The following is a 21,212-nucleotide window of genomic DNA, read 5'->3' as shown; positions in this document are numbered from 1 at the left end:
TTGTTAACTCAGCATATTATTGTCTACTCACTCCTTTGTGAATATAAAATAGGAAAATGATGTAAGGGAACTTTGCCAGTGGTAAAACGTGACATAAATGCTGTATCTTCTTAGTTCTGAGCATGTGGCCCCCTCTCATATTTCGGTGTGCACATCCTAGCTTGCTTTTATTTTTTTAGAATGCACTGGGTGGTTGTTTTGTTTTGTTTTGTTTAACGCTAACCTATCCTCTCCTTCTTCTTCTTTTTTTTTTTTTTTTTGGTTTTACTTCTATCCTAAAAATCTCTATCACCTACCTCTTAATGATGGATGACCCTGCTCTCTTTTCAGAACTGACATAGAGCCTTCGTTCTTCACCAGTCTACACTAGGTGCTAATCTAGGACCCATTGCTTCTTCATGGACAACATTTCCTGGGTCCACAGCATACGTATTTATTATTATTTAAGTTCAAGATCCTCAACATCTACAAGAGGTTAGAAAATGGGTTAATTTTAAAAAATTACCTATACACAAAACTACTCAGTATTCAAGTTGTTATGTCACTAACGCATCTGCAATATTAATATACAAATAAAGCCAGAAATGGAACATGAATAAAAGAATGATTATTAGAGATTTCCTGTTCTTTTTTGCCAATTTACTTTGCTATTGTAAAATTATTTCTACTTTCTGATTCTTTAATCTTAGGCTGCCCAGAGATGAAAATAGACTGACACAGACATGCTTGTTGGCTAAAGACTTCAGCCTCTTGAAAGTGTGATTCTTTCTAGACACATACATTTTAAATTAGCAAAATTATGGAAGTGGAGAGTTGAATAAAACAGGTTGATTTGTTTGTAACCCATCGTCTTTGACCAGAGAGCAGAGGTGAGGAAATGGACACAGATAGGAAAGTTTTAATAGTGAGAAATGACAGTGTTATAAGCAGGGACAGTATGGAGAACTGGGGGGAGGAGGGTCTTCAATGGAGAGCACTTGCCCATGAGGACAAGTCAGTACACCTACAAAAGAGTCCATAAAATATTTTGACTAAAAAAAGGAATGAGAAAGAAGTAGAGGGATCTAAAGACAATTTCTATGCCATATCTAGACTGAGATTCTTTTGATGTCCTAATTCATCAGTTTAATTTTGAAATAAGATGATTCTTTAGTGTCATTTTTGTTGATCATTTTCAATTGAAATACAGTTGAAGTACAACATTATGTTAGTTTCAGATGTACGATGTAGTGATTCGACAATTAAATACATTATGAAATGGTCATCACTATAAGTCTAATAACCCTCTGTCCCCATACAAAATTATTACAATAACATTGACCATATTTCTTGTGCTGTATTTTATATCCCCTGACTTATTTGTTTTAAACTGGAAGTTTGTACCTCTGAATCTCCTTCACCTATTTCACCCAATGCCCCACCCACCTCCCCTCTGGCAACCACCTATTTGCTCTCTGAATCCGTGAGTCTGTTTTTGTTTTGTGTGTTCATTTGTTTTGTTTTGTTTTGTTTTAGATTCCACATATAAGTGAGATAATCATGGTATTGGTCTTTCTCTGTCTGACTTATTTCACTTAGCATGATAGCCTCTAGATCCATCTATCTTGCCCCAAATGGCATGATTTCATTTTTCATGGCTGAGTAATATTCCAGTGTGTGTGTGTGTGTGTGTGTGTGTGTGTGTGTGTGTGTGTGTGTACATCTTTATTAATTCATCTGTTGATGGAAACTTAGGTTGCTTCCATATCTTGGCTATTGTAAATAATGCTGCAATGGATATAGGGGTGTACCTATCTTTTCAAATTGGTGTTTTTCTTTTCTTCGGGTAAATACCCAAAAGTGAATTTTCTGGGTCATATGGTGGTACTATTGCCTTATTGTTCCAGGAAGTCGCTGGCGAAGTCGGGCCGGGTCCGCGGGCTGCGCACAGCCCCTCCCGCTCCTCCCTCTCCTCCCGCTCCTCTCCTTACTCCCGCTCCAGCCTGAGGACAACCGGCAGCTGCCAGCGCACCTACTGGCGGCGGACTAGCGGCGGGTGCGTGTCTCTTTAAGAGGCCGGGCCTGTGCTGCAGAGGGGAGGGCGGAGTAAGCGTCGCTCCCCAAGTGAGTGTGTGGGGTAGAGAGCCAGCTAGCAAGCGACGCGGGCCGCCCCTGCCGCCGCCGCTGCCGCCGTCGGACCAGCGGCCTCCTGCCCTCCCCTCCCTCCCGTCGCCCTACCGCGGGGAGGAGGCTCGCGTCGCCATCTGCAGCTGCTTCCGATGAATCAGCTGCCGCCGCAGCCGCCTCCGAACATGGGGAATTTCTACGAGCCCCAGCAACAGACCCCTGAGTAAGTATCAGCTCAGCGGCTTCCCGCTGCCCTCGGCCGCCTCCTCCGTGCCCCCTCTTACCTCCACACTGACAGGAACCACCTCCTCCGTGCTGCCTCTTACCCCGACTATAACAGGATCCATCTCCTGCCTGCCCCCTCTTACCTCCACAGTGACCGGGTCTACCTCCTCCGTGCCCCCTCTTACCTCCACACTGACAGGGTCCACCTCCTCCGTGCCGCCTCTTCCCTCCACAATGACAAGGTCCACCTCCTCCCTACCCCCCTCTGACCCTCCATAACAGGGTCCACCCCCGCCCTGCCCCCCTCTGAAACCACATAACAGGGTCTACCTCCTCCCTGCCCTTCTGTGACCTCCCAAAACAGGGTCCACCTCCTCCGTGCCCCTTCTTACCTCCACTATGACAGAATCCACCTCCTCGCTGCCTCCCTCTGACCCCCCGTAACAGGGTACACATCCTCCCTTCCCCCTCTTATCTCCATCATGACAGAGTCCACCTCCTCCTTGCCCCTTCTTACCTCCACTATGACAGAGTCCTCCTCCTCGCTGCCCCCCTCTGACTCCCCATAACAGGGTCCACCTCCTCGCAGCCACCCTCTGATCCCCCATAACAGGGTCCACCTCCTACCTTCCCCCTCTTACCTCCACAATCACAGGGTCCACCTCCTCGCTGCCCCCTCTTACTTCTACAATGACAGGGATCACCTCCTCCGTGCCCCCTCTTACCTCCACAATAACAGAGTCTACCTCCTCCGTGCCCCCTCTTACCGCCAATATGACAAGGTAAGAGTATAAGCTAGAATATTCCATCCCATTGTGCCCAGATGGGAATCTCTCCCATCAGGTTTTGGAAGCAGAGTTCCAGAGACTTCCCTGCCCAAAATGGCTGGGACTTAAATTCATCGATAGCCTGGTGTTGTTAGGGACTCTTTTAATGTATCTGGTCGGTTTTGCCTGGGTGTCTTTAAAAATAACTCACCACCTGCCAAAACATTTTCAACTTTGCCTCCCAAAAAAATGTCAGAAACAGCAAGATCGATGCAAAGACCCATGAGGATAATGGAAAGAAATGCAAAGCGTCTTTTAAAGAGAGACGGGTCTTTGCAGATGCTCCTGGGAAAATTTGTCAATGCATTTGCAGGAAGTACGGTTCGGTTCATGTGTCCAGGTAGCATGAATGGACATATTCACCAAATGAAGGGAAAAGACTGCTTATCATCCCCGACTCCCAGCCGGGGACCAGGTACAGGTCAGCCAGCGGCGGAGTTAAGGTGTGAGATTCCACTGGCCCGGAGCGAGTCTGCAGGGTGATGGGGCAGGGCTGTGCTGAGTGAGGCCTGATGTGGAGAGCACAGCTCACTGCCCCAGCCAGGGAGTGGACGGAGGGTGGCATCTTCCAGGGGGGAACTGGAAGGGTTTTTCCAAACGGGCTCATGGCTCATATTGTGAATGGAGGGTGTATACAAAATACTGCAAGAGGCGAACAAAAGTAAACTCTTCAGAAACATCCTTTTTAATGGCTGCATAGCATGCAATCCTGTAGCTGTATAATTTCCTTCCCAGTCCTAACCGTTGGCTATACCAGTTGTTCCCTAATTATCTTTTTGCTACTCAAATATAATTTTCTTGCTGTGCAAATCACTAAGCACCTAGAGCCAAACTGTGCCAGGCACGGGTCTCATACTTATATGAATTACCTAACATTCACAACAACCCAAAAGGCAGGTACTGTTATTTGCATCTTCCTGTGTAGTTTTCTCCTTACTTAGTATCATTTTGTCCAGTGGAGTTACTGGGCCAAAAGATAGAATCACACGTCACGGTCGTTAAGTACCAGCAAATTTCATCTTCCCATAAGTCATGCGTGAGAGCCCCACTATTCTCAGATCTTCAGCAGCATCTGGTATTGCCATTGAAAAAATTTTAAAACGAATAAATTTACTTCTTTGATAGATGAAACCGCCATATCATAGTTTAGTAATTTGCATTTCCTTGATTATCTGTATTTGCAGTTCAAGAAAATGGGTGTTAAGAGTTTGACATGGGGAAATGGCTAAAGTAATGACTGGTGACAAAACCAGAATAAAAATGGGGATCAAGTAAGGGTATAATAACTAAATATGATGCATAGAAGAGACTAGAAGGAAATGCATCCAAATGTCAGTAGTGGTTGCCTTCGGCAATGGAAATCTCTCCCTTTTTCTTTGTCTCCCTCTCACATACACATTTGTTAAATGTGTCTGCATTATTTCTGTATTCATAAAATATTTTACAAATTGTTTGGAAAAAAAATATGTTAAGCCAAAACCTCAAACAAGATTATAAAATGAGAAAAACCAAGGAAGGAGACTACTTCACTATGGGAAAAACTGCAGTATTGTGAGACAAACAAGCTGTTTCCTTTTCAAGGCAGGGACTGGGGGAGGGTCAGAGGAGTCTGGAGCCCCAGGCCGAGTGAGTAGACGGGGATGAGGGTTGAATCGTGCCCACGTAGTAAGCGTTTGTGGCCTGAATCACTGCATCCGGGCCTGTCTGAGCAACACGACAGGTGTGAGAGTGTCACCGCCAGACGTGTCCAAATTCCCTGCCCCGAGGCTGCAAAGTGGTTTCATGCACCACGTTCACGAAGCCCGGGCGGGACGGGGAGGGGGTCAGCGTCTGCCACATCAGATGCCCAGCGCCTGGGGACAGGCGCAGCTGTTACTGTATTGGGCAGGGGTCCATTTTCTTGACTGAAAAAGAGAAAACTGTTGAAGTCTGGGGTATATTTAGAACTCACAGACAGACGTGTTCACGGGTAGGGGTGTGTACTCCTTTGGGGGAGAAAGCTTTCAGCAGCGTTCTCCAGCTGGTTAGTATTGACCTCTGGCCCAGGGATGCTGTAGCCAGGAGTTAGTCTTTTTAAAAAACGATGATTTATTGTTTTCTATTGAAGTAGAGTTGATTTACAATGTTATGTTAGTTTCAGGTATACAGCAAAGTGATTCGGTTATACATATATTCTTTTTCAGATTCTTCTCCCTTATAAGTTATTACAAGATAGGGAATATAATTCCTCCCTGTGCTGTACAGTAGGTCCTTGTGGCAGGAGTTATTCTTAGGAGGGGTTGTTCCTCGTTGAAGAAAGATCCCAGAGAAACAGCGTCAGTAAGATGTTCTCTGGGAAACGGTGTCCTTACGTTCATCCCCTCTCATCCTCTTTTCCTGCAGAAATTTGAGGATGCCATCACCTATTGGCTAAACAGAGGTCGGAATGGGCACGACTGCTACGATTACCACCAGCGCCACCACGATGAGGATGCTGCGATCGGTCCCTGGAGCCCCTAGGGCTTCAGGCACGGAGCCAGCATCAACTACGACGACTACTGACCGTCGCTCAGGCGGGCTCGGGGCCGCAGGCTCCGCACGATGCCCGGGCTGTGTCTGCTGCGCCTGTTCTCGGTTCATCCTTCCTACCCGCTTTCTGTGGCCACAAAGGAAGAGTTAAAGCAAAGAACGTAAATGCCTTTCGAGGTTTCATGCAAGTACCTAACAGTGCATTTCATTTAAAAATAGAAATAAAAACATTTTGTTAACACATCTCAGAGTTCACTTGGATGAAACTTGAGCTGGCGAGAGTTTTCCTTCCCTGCATGTTTCTGAGGTTGAAGCAACCTCTCAGAGGCACCTCCCCTCTGCTATCTGAAGTGTTACCTCTCCAAGAATTCCCACCACCCCAGACCATGGGACCGAGCAGGGGTCTTCAATGTATTCGAATTCAGTCCACACTAAATGCCAAATTAAGAATGAAAAAGCAAGAAAATTTAGCTGGAAATTAATTTAAGGTCACAGAACACGGTTTGGGGGATGAAGCATCCACATGGGTTTGTAAATTTGCTGTTCCACATCCCGAGCCAGAGGTGGACCTGTTTAATATTGTCAGGCAGGAAAAAAAGGGTAATAGAAAAAACACGGAAGTTTGGTTGATTTCACAGCCTCACTTGTCTTAAAAAATTAAACCTTGTCTAATGAGTTCAAGAAAGATGTACGAATATACATTGCATCATGTTTAAACAATCTGAGTGAATGAAAGAGAAAAGTGTCCTGGGGGTGGGTAGAGGGAGGGGAGGAAAGTGGGGAGGTGACACCTGCAGAGGGGAGGGGCCCTCAGAATGGCTCTTGAACTCGTGTGGGTCACAGACCCTCTGACAGCCTGATGGAAGCTTTCTCAGAAAAATGATAGGTGATTTTGCATATAGTCTCTGAAACACATCCTCATTCACAAGCTGCAGATGATAAACCCCTGGGTTTGGTGGGAAGTTCCTACCAGCATCAGGAGACCAGTGTTTGTGGACAATCCTTTGGAATCCTTACAACTTTTAAAACTTTGTGGTAAAATGTACACAACATAAAATCCATCATTTTAAGCAGTTTTAGATGTATAGTTCAGTGGCATTAAGTACATTCACCTTGTTGTACAACCGTCCCACCGTCTACGTCCAGAATCATTTCATCTTCCCCAAACTGAAACTCTGTCTCCATTAAACACTCACTCCCCATCCCCTCCCCCAGCCCCTGGTACGCACCATCCACTTCCTGTCTCGGTGAATTTGACTCCTCTGGGGATCTCATATGAGTGGAATCAGACACACAGTATTTGTCCTTTGGTGACTGGCTTATGTCACTGAGCATAATGTCCTCAAGGTTCATCCATGTTATAGCAGGTGTCAGAAGTTCCTCCCTTTTTAAGGCTGAATAATATTCTATTTTGTGTGTAGCCCACGTTTTGTTTATCCATCATCCATCAGCGGACACTGGGTTGCCTCCACCTCCTGGCTGTTGTGAGTAATGCTGTGGACACGGGTCTGTAAACATCTCTTCATGTCCCCACGTTCAGTTCTTTTGGGGATATACCCAGAAGTGGAATTATTAGATCATATGGTAACTCTGTTTAATTTTTCGGGGAATCACCACACATGTTTTCCACATCAGTTGTACTACTCTACATTTTGATATAACGTAGAGTTGTAATAGGGAAGAACGTTTTGTATTCTCTTACAAGTTAATTTAAGCCGATAAGCTTAAATTCCACACAATGGCCCATCTCGGACCCTTGCCTCCGAGAGATGAAGGTAAATGAGCATTCAGCTCAAACACCTGTGTGTTTAGCTCCCAAGAAACCTCCTGAGCAGGCCCACCTGTGAATGACTGCAGGAGGGAGAAATGAACACCTCCCCTCCAGAGGCTGACGGGAACCAGGAAGTGCTTGGCTTTAGTCCCGCCCCTTGTAGTATAAAAGGAGCCCGACTGCTGCCGCAGGCAAGACGGCTCCTGGGGGCACGAGCCCACCGTCTGCTGGGTTTGGGGGCTCTCCGAAGGAAGTCGTTATTCTTTGCCCAGCAACTCGTCTCCTGATTATTGGCCTGTCCTGTGGCGAGCAGTGAGAGCTTGGGTAACAGGGTTCCATGAAAACTTTCGTTTCTTTTTCTTCACTCCTCTGGGGCAGCCGCAAACCCCAGTGCAGCGTTGAGGGGGAGGCGGGGTGGGCGTGATGGAAAGGACGTCTTCACTCTATTCCTCACCTGAAATGTTGCCGTGCTTCTCCATAAAGTATGTTGGCTGGGTGTTCTTGGTCGACGTCTTTTGTCAAGTTAAGGAAATTACTATTCTTTGAAAAATATGCTAAGAAAAACTTTAAATGTCATATATGGATGCTGAATTCTAGTTTCTTTATCTGTTGAGATAACATATCCTTTTAAATCTGTTAATTAACAACAGTTCTAGTAATACATTTTCATATTAATCAGTCTCATTCCTGGAATAAAAACTAACTTGATCATGATTTTTTTTTTCAGTGTTGGATCTGGTTGGATGATATTTGTTGAGAATTTTTGCATCCGTGTCCATGAGGAAGATTGGGCTGTAGTTTTCTTTCCCGTTCCGTTTTTGTCAGTTTGGTTGTCCGGCTTATGCTGGTTTCTTAAAATGAATTGTTTATTATTTCTTCACGTAAGAATGGAATTATCTGTTTCCTGAATGTTTGGGAGCATTCTGATAAAGCCATTTGCATGTGGTGTTTTCTTCATGGTAAAAGTTTTGACCATTGCATGCATTTCTTTTACAGGTAAAGGATTATTCTGGCTTCGTTTCTCTCCTTGAATCTGTTTTGCTAAATTCTATCTTTCTCAGTAGTCATCAATTATATGAAAATTTGAAGGGTGTTGAGAGTTGGTCTCAGGATCTTATCTTTTTTTCTCAGTAACGTCTGTGGTTATGGTGTTTTTCACTCCATTTCATTTGTGCCTTTAAACAAAATGAATCTTGTCTTTTCAAACATGTAGTTTTTGCCTTGTTGATGTGCTTCTCTATTTCACAAATTTCTGTTCTCTTAATTTCCTTCCTTCTGCACCTGTGGGTCTTTGATTTCTGTTAGATCTTAGCTCAATTTTGAGCCTTATTTTTTTCAAAGGCCAATTCTTGCTATTCTAAGTTTCCTTTCAAGAATTGCATCCCATGAGTTTGATGTGAAAAGTGAGATGATGAATTTGTCTAATTTCAATGATAATTTCTCCTTTGACCCTCGAGCCGATTACAAGTGTTATGAAATTTCCAAGTGAATGAATTTTTCTAATGATCTTATTGGCTTTGTTTTCTAACTTAATTGCATTGCGGTTTTTAAAAAATGTAGTCTGATCATAATTCTTTGAAGTATACCAAGGTCAGCTTTACATCTGAGCGTGTGCCAAACCAGCACGTGTTCATGTGTGCCTGAAAGGAATGTGTCTTTTCCAGACATCAGATGCAGTCAAGTGCATTAGCTCAAGCCCGATGGTGACACTGTTCACATCTTCTATTTTCTTACTAATTTTCTTGGTTCATTTGATCTACCGATTACTGATAAGTGTGTTAAAATCTACTATGACAATGGATTGGACAAGTTTTTCCTCTAATTCTGTCAGTCTGGCTTCGCATGAGGCTATACACAAATTCCCATGGGACACACATCTAGAATCGATACATTTTCCCAGTGAATGGAATCCCTTATTGTTCTGCAGCAAATTTCCTTATTTCTAATGATGCTTTTTGCCTGAATTCTCCTTTGCTATTAATATGACTATAGTTTGCCTCCTGCTGGTTACTAATTGCCTGGTCTGTCTTTTCCATAGTTGGGCCTTTTATCTTTCTGCGTGCTTTAGGTGTGTTTTTTGCAAAGAGTACATAGCTGAAATTTGTTTTGTTTTTAAAATGGGGTATAACTCTTAAGGTCTGAACAGGAGAATTTAGTCCACTTACGTGTATTGAGATTTATGATTTGGTTTCTTTTTTTTTTAAGATTTTTTTTTTGATGTGGACCATTTTTAAAGTGTTTATGGAATTTGCTACAATATTGCTTATGTTTTATGTTTTGGTTTTTTGGCCATGCCAAAAGATCCCATGCGGGATCTTAGTTTCCTGGCCAGGGATTGAACCTGCACCCACTGCATTGGAAGGCAAAGTCTCAACCACTGGACCTCCAGGGAAGTGCTTTGTGATTTGGTTTTATCTCTAACATCACATTTTGAATTTTGACTTGCCCCATTTTACGTGTTCCTCTCCCCCTTTTCCTCTTCTCTTGCCTTCATTTGGACTGTTTGTTTTCCTTCACTTATTCTTTTCCCTTCACTTCTTTTGAAGGTTACACTGGGTCTGTTCTATTAGTGTTTGCCCATTTAATCCATATTTAACAAGTTACCAGTAATCAATAGCCATAGTCTTGTCCTGGACAATACAAGGACCCCAAAATACTTTATTCTGCAACCTCCCCTCCCAATTTATAACCTACAGTAACTTGGCATTTTAAATCGAGTCTGCTTTATTTCCCCATAAGTTACCGTTGTTTCATTTATAGTTGCTGGTTTGATTAGGTGTCACAAAGCCGCTTGGTTCACTATTTCTCCTTCAGAGTCAGGCCACACATCTGAGCTCATTTTCCTTTGGCTTTAACTCCATCCTCCAGAATCCATTTAGTGAGGGTCCTTTGATGGTAAACGCCCAAGTTTCACACTTTCCCTTGTTTTACTCGCTATAGAATTCTTGCTTGAGTTAATCAGCACTTTGAAGATACTATCATATAGCCTTGTGGTTTCCACTGTTGATGTGAAGGCTTTCATTATAACCTGTCTTTCCTGTGGGGAGGGGACACCGTCCTCTCCAGCTGTCTTTTATAACAGACCCACCTTTGTTACTTATATCTGTGTCTATATATTTATACTGCTTGGGGTTTTTTGGGCTTCTTAATCTGAGGGTTGGTGTCTTTCAACAACTTTGGAAAATTCTATTTCTTTGAATGTTCCTTCTTCCCCAGCCTATTATTTCTTGAACTTTATTCAGGTGTATAAATGTCACTATTTTCCCTTTTTCAAATGTGCTTAGTTCTGTCTTGTTATCTGTTCAGATTTTCAAGTTTCCCTTTCATTTCCTTAAAGGTATTAAACTTTATTTCCACCATCTGAAGTCGTTGCGGCTCTATTTCTAGCTGCCACCCGTTGCTTCTCACTCATGGTGTCTCGCCTCCTTGATGTCATGTAATTTCTAACCATGATGTACTCATTTTCCTTGGAGCTGTTTTTTGTTTTTTTTAAATTTATTTATTTATTTTTATTTTTGGCTGTGTTGGGTGTTCGTTGCTGCACGCAATGTTAAGCCTGAGTTAAGTTGGATTCTTCCAGCCAGCACTTGGATTTCTTGTTGCTAGTGGCCTAAAGTTCAGGGGCCAGGGCTGGGGGGTGGGCGTCTACCAAACAGGGATCCCTCGTGGTCCCTGTTCTCCTGGTGCCCTCTCCCCACCCACCCATCCACTCCCACCCATAGCATCCTAAGTGCCCTTGGCACTGTGATGGGTTAATTTGTCACTTCCCCTCATCAAGGTGGAGCCTTTTGGGGGCTCAGTCTGATAGGGGGCATCTGACCCGGGCTTTGTCTCCTATTCTGATGCCAGGCAGCCTTCGGAGAAGCACAGGCTCTACAGGATTCTGCAGAATCCTCCAGGCAAAGTCTGCTTTCGCTTCATTTTGGGATTCTGCAGATTCCTTGCTTTCGTATCATCTAAGGGATGCATTTTAAACAGATTTTTAAAACTCACATTCAGCAGCCCATCTACTCCCACTGGAGCATTGAGGACTCAGGTTATCTCTCTAATCTGCCCCCGCTCCTAGAGGCTCCCATTTGATCATTGACTGAAAATCATGCAGTCTTTACCATTTTTGTGTGTCTAGGAAATCTCTTCTAAGAATAATGCTTTTTAATACAGAAAATACACAAGATTACAAATGAAAGCAGCTATATTGAAAAAGATATCAACACTTCATTTTTTATTTATTTAAGGCATCCAAGGCATCTTCGTTGGGAAAATTATCAATCACACAGGTGATGGTGTGACAGACGTTTCTCCAGCTGGACGGTGAACCCAGGATGCGGATCACCACAGTCTGTGCCATGAAGTCCTCAGCGCCGCACACAGAGCCTGTGGGACCAGCCGCTCTAGAGAGTGTGCGGGGTGGAGCCTGACGTCGCCCGGAAAGAAACAGGTGACGTACTCTCACGTTTCCATGTGAGGACAATGGACACAGGGGTAGAAAGTCACCTCCTGGACACAACGTGAGTTAGGAACAAAAGGGGAACTATAGCTCAGATTAGGCGGTCCTTCCCACACCCCTTAATCGGCCACCCTCCCCAGGACGATCACCACCTTCTTAGCTTATCCGTGGCCCCTGACCCCCACAAGACAGGGTCTACCTCCTCCCGGCCCTCCTCTGACCTCCCATAACAGGGTCCACCTCCTCCCTTCCCCCTCTTACCTCCATTATTACAGGGTCCACCTCCTCCTTACCCCTTCTTACCTCCACTATGACACACTCCACCTCCTCGCTGCCCCCCTCTGACCCCCCATAACAGGGTCCACCTCCTCGCAGCCCCCCTCGGAACCCCCATACCAGGGTCCACCTCCTCTCTTACCTCCACAGTGAGAGGATCCACTTACTCCCTGCCCCCTCTTACCTCCACAGTTACAGTATCCACCTCCTCCCTGCCCTCCTCTTACCTCCACAATGACAGGGTCCACCTCTTACAAGCCCCCTCTTCCCTCCACAATGACTGGGTCCACCTCCTCCCTGCCCCCTGTTACCTACAAACTGACTGGGTCCACCTCCTCCCTGCCCCCTCTTACCTCCACAATGACAGGGTTCACCACCTGCGTGCACCCTCTTACCTCCACAATGACAGGGTCCACCTCCTCAGTGCCCCCTCTTACCTGCACAGTGACAGGGTTCACCTCCTCTTTGCCCCCCTCTGACCCCCCATAACAGGGTCCACCCCCTCCCTGCCCCCCTCTGACCCCCCATAACAGGGTCTACCTCCTCCCGGCCCCCCTCTGACCTCGCATAACAGGGTCCACCTCCTCCCTTCCCCCTCTTACTTCCACAATGACAGGGTCCACCTCCTCGCTGCACCCCTCTGACCCCCCATAACAGGGTCTACATCCTTCCTGCCCCCCTCTGACCTACCATAACAGGGTCCACCTCATCCCTTCCCTCTCTTACCTCCATTATGACAGGGTCCACCTTCTCCGTGCCCCTTCTTACCTCCACTATGACATACTCCACCTCCTCGCTGCCCCCCTCTATCCCCCCTGAACAGGGTCCACCTAATCCGTGCCCCCTCTTACCTCCACAGTGACAGGGTCCACCTCCTCCGTGCCACCTCTTACCCCCACTATAACAGGGTCCACCTCCTCCGTGCCCCTACTTACCTCCACTATGACAGAGTACACCTCCTCGCTGCCATCTTCTGACCCCCCCGTAACAGGATACACCTCCTCGCTGCCCCCCTCTTACCCCCCATAGCAGGGTCCACCCCCTCCCTGCCCCCCTCTAACCCTCCATAACAGGGTCCAACTCCTCCCTGTCCCCCTTTGACCTCCCATAACTGGGTCCACATCCTCCCTTCCCTCTCTTACCTCCATTATGAAAGGGTCCACCTACTCCGTGCCCCTCCTTACATCCACTATGACATAGTCCACCTCCTCGCTGCCCCACTCAAACCCCCCTTAATAGGGTACACATCCTCGCTGCCACTCTCTGACCCCCCATAAGAGGGTCCACCCACTCCGTGCCCCCTCTTACCTCCACACTGACAGGGTCCACCTCCTCCGTGCCGCCTCTTACCTCCACTATAAAAGGGTCCACCTTCTCCGTGCCCTTTTCTACCTGCACTATGACAGAATCCACCTCCTCGCTGCCCCCCTCTGACCCCCCTTAACAGGGTCCACCTCCTCGCTGCCCCCCACTGACCCCCCATAACAGGGTCCACCTCCTCCCTTCGCCCTCTTACCTCCACAATGACAGGGTTCACCTCCTCCCTGCCCCCTCTTACCTCCACTATGACACGGTCCACCTCCTCCCTGCACCCTCTTACTTCCACAATGACAGGGTCCACCTCCTCGCTGCCCCCCTCTGACCCCCCATAACAGGGTTCACCCCCTCCCTGCCCCACTCTGACCCTCCATTACAGGGTCTACCTCCTCCCTCCCGCCTCTGACCTCCCATAACAGGCTCCACCTCCTCCCTTCCCCCTCTTACCTCCATTATGACAGGGTCCACCTCCTCCGTGCCCCTTCTTACCTCCACTCTGACGGACACCACCTCCTCGCTGCCCCCCTCTGACCCTCTGTAACAGGGTACACCTCTTCGCTGCCCCCTTCTGACCCCCGGTAACAGGGTCCACCTCGTCGCTGCCCCCCTCTGACCCCCCATAACAGGGTCCACCTCCTCCCTTCCCCCTCTTACGTCCACAATCACAGAGTCCAGCTCATCGCTGCCCCCTCTTACCTCTACAATGTCAGGGTCCACCTCCTCCGTGCCCCGTCTTACCTACACAATGACAGAGTCCACCTCCTCCGTGCCCCCTCTTACCTTCATAATGACAGGGTCCACCTCCTCTTTGCCCCCCTCTGACCCCCCATAACAGGGTCCACCTCCTCCCTTCCCCCTCTTACCTCCACAATGACAGGGTCCACCTCCTCGCTGCCCGCCTCTGATCCCCCATAACAGGGTCCACGCCCTCCCTGCCCCCCTCTGACTTCCCATAACAGAGTCTACCTCCTCCCTGCCCTCCGCTTACCTTCCATAACAGGGTCCACCTCCTCCCTTCCCCCTCTTAACTCCATTATGATAGGGTCCACCTCCTCCGTGCCCCTTCTTACCTCCACTATGACAGAGTCCACCTCCTCGCTGCCCCCCTCTCACCCCCCGTAACAGGGTACACCTCCTCGCTGCCCCCCTCTCACTGCACATAACAGGGTCCATCTCCTCGCTGCCCCCCTCTGATCCCCCATAACAGGGTCCAATTCCTCCCTTCCCCCTCTTACCTCCACAATCATAGGGTCCACCTCCTCGCTGCCCCCTCTTACCTCTACAATGACAGGGTCCACCTCCTCTGTGCGCCCTCTTACCTCCACAATGACAGGGTCCACCTCCTCCCTGCCCCCCTCTGACCCCCCATGACAGAGTCCACCTCCTCTCTTCCCCCTCTTACCTCCACAATGACAGAGTCCACCTCCTCCGTGCCCCCTCTTACCTCCACAATGACAGGGTCCACCTCCTCCCTGCCCCCCTCTTACCTCCACAATGACAGGGTCCACCTCCTCCAAGCCCCCTCTTCCCTCCACAATCACTGGGTCCACCTCCTCCCTGCCCCCTCTTCCCTACAAAATGACTGGGTCCACCTCCTCCCTGCCCCCTCTTACCTCCACAATGAAAGGGTCCACCTCCTCCTTGCCCCCTCTTGCCTCCACAGTGTCAGGGTCCACCTCCTCCGTGCCCGGTCTTACCTCCGTAGTGAAAGGGTCCACCTCCTCCGTGCCGCCTCTTACTTCCACAGTTACAGGGTCCATCGACTCCGTGCCCCCTCTTACCTCCACAATGACAGGGTCCACCTCCTCTTTGCCCCCCTCTGACCCCCTATAACAGGGTCCACCTCCTCCCTGCCCCCTCTTACCTCCACTATGACACGGTCCACCTCCACCCTGCCCCCTCTTACCTCCACTATGACAGAGTCCACCTCCTCGCTGCCCCCCTCTGACCCCCTGTAACAAGGTACACCTCCTCCCTTCCCCCTCTTACCTCCATTATTACAGGGTCCACCTCCTCCGTGCCCCTTCTTACCTCCACTATGACAGACTCCACCTCCTCGCTGCCCCCCTCTGACCCCCCATAAGAGGGTCCACCTCCTCGCAGCCCCCCTCTGACCCCACATAACAGGGTCCACCTCCTCCCTTCCCCCTCTTACCTCCACAATCACAGGGTCCACCTCCTCCGTGCCCCCTCTTACCTCCACAGTGACAGGGTCCACCTCCTCCGTGCCCCCTCTTACCTCAACAGTGACAGGGTCCACCTCCTCCGTGCCCCCTCTTACCTCCACAGTGACAGGGTCCACCTCCTCCGTGCCCCCTCTTACCTCAACAGTGACAGGGTCCACCTCCTCCGTGCCCCCTCTTACCTCCACAGTGACAGGGTCCACCTCCTCCATGCCCTTTCATACCTCGACAATGACAGGGTCCACCTCTTCGCTGCCCCCCTCTGACACCCCATAACAGGGTACACCTCCTCGCTGCCCCCCTCTGACCCCCGATAACAAGGTACACCTCCTCGCTGCCCCCCTCTGACCCCCCATAACACGGTCCACCTCCTCCCTTCTCCCTCTTACCCCCACAAGATAGGGTCCAACTCCTCCCTGTCCCCCACCGACCCCCAATAACAGGGTCCACCTTCTCCCTGCCCCCTCTTACCTCCACAGTGACAGGGTCCACCTCCTCGGTGCCCCCGCTTACTTCCACAGTGACAGGGTCCGCCTCCTCGCTGCCGCCTGTTACCTCCACAGTGACAGGGTCCGCCTCCTCCGAGCCCCCTCTTACCTCCACAATGACAGGGTCCACCTCCTCGCTGCCCCCCTCTGACCCCCTGTAACAGGGTCTACCTCCTTGCTGCCCCCCTGTGACCTCCCATAACTGGGTCCACCTCCTCCCTTCCCTCTCTTACCTCCATTATGACAGGGTCCACCTCCTCCGTGCCCCTTCTTACCTCCACTATGACAGAGTCCACCTCCTCGCTGCCCCCCTCTGACCCCCTGTAACAGGGTCCACCTCCTTGCTTCCCCCCTCTGACCCCCCATAACATGGTCCACCTCCTCCCTTCCCCCTCTTACCTCCACAATCACAGGGTCCACCTCCTCGCTGCCCCCTCTTACCTCCACAATCACAGGGTCCACCTCCTCGCTGCCCCCCTCTGACCCTCCATAACAGGGTCCACCTACTCCGTGCCCCGTCTTACCTCCACAGTGACAGGGTCCACCTCCTCCGTGCCCCCTCTTGCCTCCACAATGACAGGGTCCACCTCCTCCGTGCCCCCTCTTCCCTCCACACTGACAGGATCCACCTCCTCCCTGCCCCCCTCTTACCTCCACAATGAAAGGGTCCGCCTCCTCCCTGCCCCCTCTTACCTCCACTATGACATGGTCCACCTCCTACGTGCCCCCTCTTACCTCCACAGTGACAGGGTCCGCCTCCTCCGTTCCCCCTCTTACCTCCACAGTGACAGGGTCCGCCTCCTCCGTGCCCCCTCTTACCTCCACAGTGACAGGGTCCGCCTCCTCCGTGTCCCCTCTTACCTCCACAGTGACAGGGTCCGCCTCCTCCGTGCCTCCTCTTACCTCCACAGTGACAGGGTTCACCTCCTCCGTGCCCCCTCTTACCTCCACAGTGACAGGGTCCGCCTCCACCATGCCCCCTCTTACCTCCACTATGACAGGGTCTACCTCCTCCGTGCCCTCTCTTACCTCCACTATGACAGGGTCCACCTCCTCCATGCCCCCTGTTGGCGAGGGTACGCCGTGAATCCCCGGGCTCGGGTGAAAGCCTGGCCTGTCGCCTGGCCTACCGGCCACGGCGGCTCTGACAGGAAGGGCCTAGGGTGCTTCTCTTGGTTTTGATTTTTTTTCTCCTGGAACTCGATCTTGGCCTGGTAGTGCTTCCGGCTTCATATTCTGCACCTTTGGCATTTCGGTTTTGTAATGGTGACGAGGTTTGAGTGGCCCCAGTGTTGAGGTGACACCGTGTTTCTTTTTCCGCCCGGAGGTGAAAGCGTCCGCAGCGGCATACGTTCTCTACTAGATTATGAGATTTGCACACTTTCAGACACTCTACTTCCTTGGTAGCAGCAACCTCTTACCCTGAACGGATGACTTTCTACTCCTTTTGAAGACTTTGTTAAAAAGCAAGAATCGTTTGAGGATTCTCTAAACCGACAGTGTTCTAGAAAAGCGAAATATCGTTTTGCCCAATAGTATGTTTTCAGCCTAGGACATTTTTACATTTCTGTTGTGGTTTGTGTCTGCTACTGTATCTGGTATCTCAAGAGAGCTTCCACTCCAGAGCCTGGATTCACTTCTTTCTCTGCATCCTCACAAGAGTATTGTTTTAAAAAGCTATCCTTAAACTCCATTTGCTGGTGTTGGTTAAGTCTAGACCTTCGAATATGACTGATTTCAAACTTAACAGTTGATAGGGATTTCAAATGAAATTCACTTTTATGACCAGAATGATTCTAAGAGATATGCTCTTTTGACACATTTTACCTTAGTTTTGGTGTGGCTCTTTATAGGCTTTTGGTTTGAGAGTTGGAAAACCTCAACAACAACAACAAAATTCTGTATCATGATCCAATAAATGCTTATTGAGCAAAAAAAAAAAAAAAAATTGATGTTGTATATTCAGCTTTTCCTATTGGCCTGTGCGAACTGTGGCACCACAGGGGTTGATATTTTATTTTATTTTATTTTATTTTATTTATTTTTTTTAAGGATTTTCTTTTTAATTAATTAATTTATTTATTTTTGTCTGTATTGGGTCTTCGGTTCGTGCGAGGGCTTTCTCCAGTTGCGGCAAGCGGGGGCCACTCTTCATCGCGGTGCGGGGACCGCTCTTCATCGCGGTGCGCGGGCCTTTCTCCATCGCGGCCCCTCCCGTTGCGGGGCACAGGCTCCAGATGCGCAGGCTCAGCAATTGTGGCTCACGGGCCCAGCTGCTCCGTGGCATGTGGGATCTTCCCAGACCAGGGCTCGAACCCGTGTCCCCTGCATTAGCAGGTAGATTCTCAACCACTGCGCCACCAGGGAAGCCCCGATATTTTATTATATTTCCTTTCCTTGAGTGACACAATATTTGAAGTATAATTGGCACTCACTGAATGTTTACTGGGTAAATAAGTGACTGAATGAGGTTTGTGAGCTCTTTGTCTTTATTTCCATCTGCAGTGTGGTTTTCTTCTCTTGTTGCCCATCTTCTTTATTCCAACACCAAGCTTTCTGTCAGCCTGCCTAACCCTCTGCTTCCTCTATTGTTACCTCTTTGTCTTCTGCCCCCACATTTACTTTACTTCCAGTACACAAAATGTAAATCTGTATCATGTAAAAATTATTTGATATCTAACTTTTAAAAATGCTGTTCAAATTTGTAGTTATGTCCAAATCCATCCTCCATCCTGCCCTGAGTCACATGAAACAATCTGTCTCCTTCAGCCTTCTGAGGGCACTGTCTTGAACACTAGAGAGCAGAAGGAAGAAACCAGGGCATTTACCCCCCTCTTTCTCTGCATAAGCTGCACTCTTTCCTCAGTCCCACTTTGCTACTGACAAATGTGTTATACTTTGAGATTTGAGTCGGATATCCCATGCCTTGATTTCCAGTAACACTGCCTCTTCCTGTTGTCACTCCATTCCATGAGAACATGTTCTTTCCTAATGTTATTCATTTCCAGGTTGCTTCATAATTCCTTGTTTAGCTCCTCTGCTTTTCCACAGCCTGAATATTTAATTCACTGACTTAAATTTTCTTTATTTTTTAATACTTAGGATAGTTTTTTGTTTTCCTGCTTGGATCTTCACTAATAAAATAAATTTAGAGATAGGGGCAGAGAGTAGCCACATTTTTCTTGGTATATTTTTGAATTACAATGAAAAGTCCATGTTTTTTGAATAACTACAGGGACTCTGTATAATTAGTCCACATTATATTGCTTTCAGTGATTACTGGAAGCTCTGTGGAAATGGAAATAATAGCAAATGCAAATGAAAGTAAGAAATGAACACATGTTTATCATTTGATACTATAACGATTAATATAGCTTCTTGGTCAAAGACCTAAATGCAGCCAGAACAAGTATTATTTCATGATTCTAGAATCTCAGGGTTATTTTGCTAAAAGTAAACCATCACATTTAGTTCCATATAAAATTATTCACCTTCATTAAAAAGATCAAAATTAAATACTCTTGGTTCTGTTCTGTGAAATGTCGGTAAATATATTTTCTTCAACTACACAGGGCAGGGGGTTGGGTCATGTTGGCTGAAGTGATAAAAATAGATTTCCTGGAAGATAATGCAAGTTACTCAAAGAGAAAAATATAGTCCAGTAGATTTTGTAATATTTCCAAGTAATAAAGCTAGAACATTTAGCTCTCATTTCATCAGGAGCCCAGTTTATTCAGTAATTTAAATTAAAGGAATCAAAGGATTATGAAGCTTTATCAGGTATTCTTGCATGAAAAAGCTAGCAATAATCTCTCCAGCCATGTGCCTAGGTAAACATTTGGCACCATATAGTCTTTGAAAGAAGTCCAGGGAAACAAACAAATGTTACAACAAAGACAACAATGCCAGGACCCAGAGGAAATTAAGGCGCCATCTGCTCTAGTGTGTTTTTATAATACAAAATGAGGGAAGGACCTTTATTTTGATACTTTTTGTGTGATAATCCTTACCTTTTTACCAATAGAGGAAGGACACTTGTGATATTGTTCATTGTATTAGTCTGCTAGGGCTACCATAACAAAGTACCACAGACTGGGTAGCTAAAACAACAGAAATTTATTTACTCACAGTTCTGGAGCCTGCAAGTCTGAAATTAATGTGTTGGCAGGGTTGCTTTCTTTTGAGCATTTCTCTGCTTGGGTTGTAGATGGTTGTCTTCTCCCTCTGTTTTCGAATGGTCTTCCCTCTTTACGTGTCTGTGTCCTAATCTTCTCTTCTCGTAAGGAAAATAGTCATATTGGATTGTAGCTCACCCTAAGTATCTCATTTTAACATAATTACCTCTTTAAAGGTCCTATCTCCAAATACACTCACATTCTGAGGTACTGGGGGATAAAGACTTCAACATATGAATTTTGGAGGACATAATTCAGTCTATAACACATATAGTAATTGAATTTCTCTTTTGAAGGTAATATATATTGGATTTGGTGGTGTTGGTACTAAGGAAGAAATAAAGGGGGAAAATAGTAGACAATCAAGTAAAAAGAAGATAAAAAGAAAAGGAGAATTTCTTCTCACTATGCTACACACACACTTGTACCAATGTGACATTCTTTTCTACGTTTGTACACATTTTCTGTCAATAATAATTATTTCCCCATTTTAAAAAAAAATTATTAGCACCTTTAATTATTATTTATTTATTTATTTTTGGGGGGCTGTGTTGGGTCTTCGTTTCTGTGCGAGGGCTTCCTCTAGTTGCAGCAAGCGGGGGCCACTCTTCATCGCGGTGCACAGGCCTCTCACTATCGTGGCCTCTCTTGTTGCAGGGCACAGGCTCCAGACGCGCAGGCTCAGTAGTTGTGGTTCACTGGCCTAGTTGCTCCGCGGCATGTGGGATCTTCCCAGACCAGGGCTTGAACCTGTGTCCCCTGCATTAGCAGGCAGATTCTCAACCACTGGACCCCCAGGGAAGCCCAATTTCCCCATGTTTTACATAGCTAATTCCTAGACATTCTTGAAGAATTAACACCATCCCCTGTAGGAAACATTTGCTCTCTC

At 47.5% G+C, this 21,212-nt stretch overlaps 1 protein-coding gene across 5 annotated transcripts in view; it reads left to right on the top strand.

Annotated features, from left to right (window-relative positions):
- The first annotated feature begins 1,886 nt into the window (after positions 1 to 1,886).
- BCO2 (beta-carotene oxygenase 2) overlaps positions 1,887 to 21,212 on the top strand; it is a 479,892-nt gene continuing 460,566 nt past the window's right edge. For 3 of the 5 annotated variants that reach the window (XM_057553030.1, XM_057553029.1, XM_057553025.1), the window contains exons 1-3: positions 1,887 to 2,329; positions 5,541 to 7,761; positions 11,673 to 11,875. The gene's annotated coding sequence lies outside the window, so the exon portion shown is untranslated. The other 2 variants (XM_057553026.1, XM_057553027.1) reach the window with 2 other exon arrangements.

This window comes from Balaenoptera acutorostrata, chromosome 9, assembly GCF_949987535.1.
Source record: "Balaenoptera acutorostrata chromosome 9, mBalAcu1.1, whole genome shotgun sequence".
Lineage (NCBI taxonomy): Eukaryota > Metazoa > Chordata > Mammalia > Artiodactyla > Balaenopteridae > Balaenoptera > Balaenoptera acutorostrata.
The sequence above is the reverse complement of the archived record's forward strand: the minus strand, read 5'-3'. Positions and strand labels throughout refer to the sequence as shown.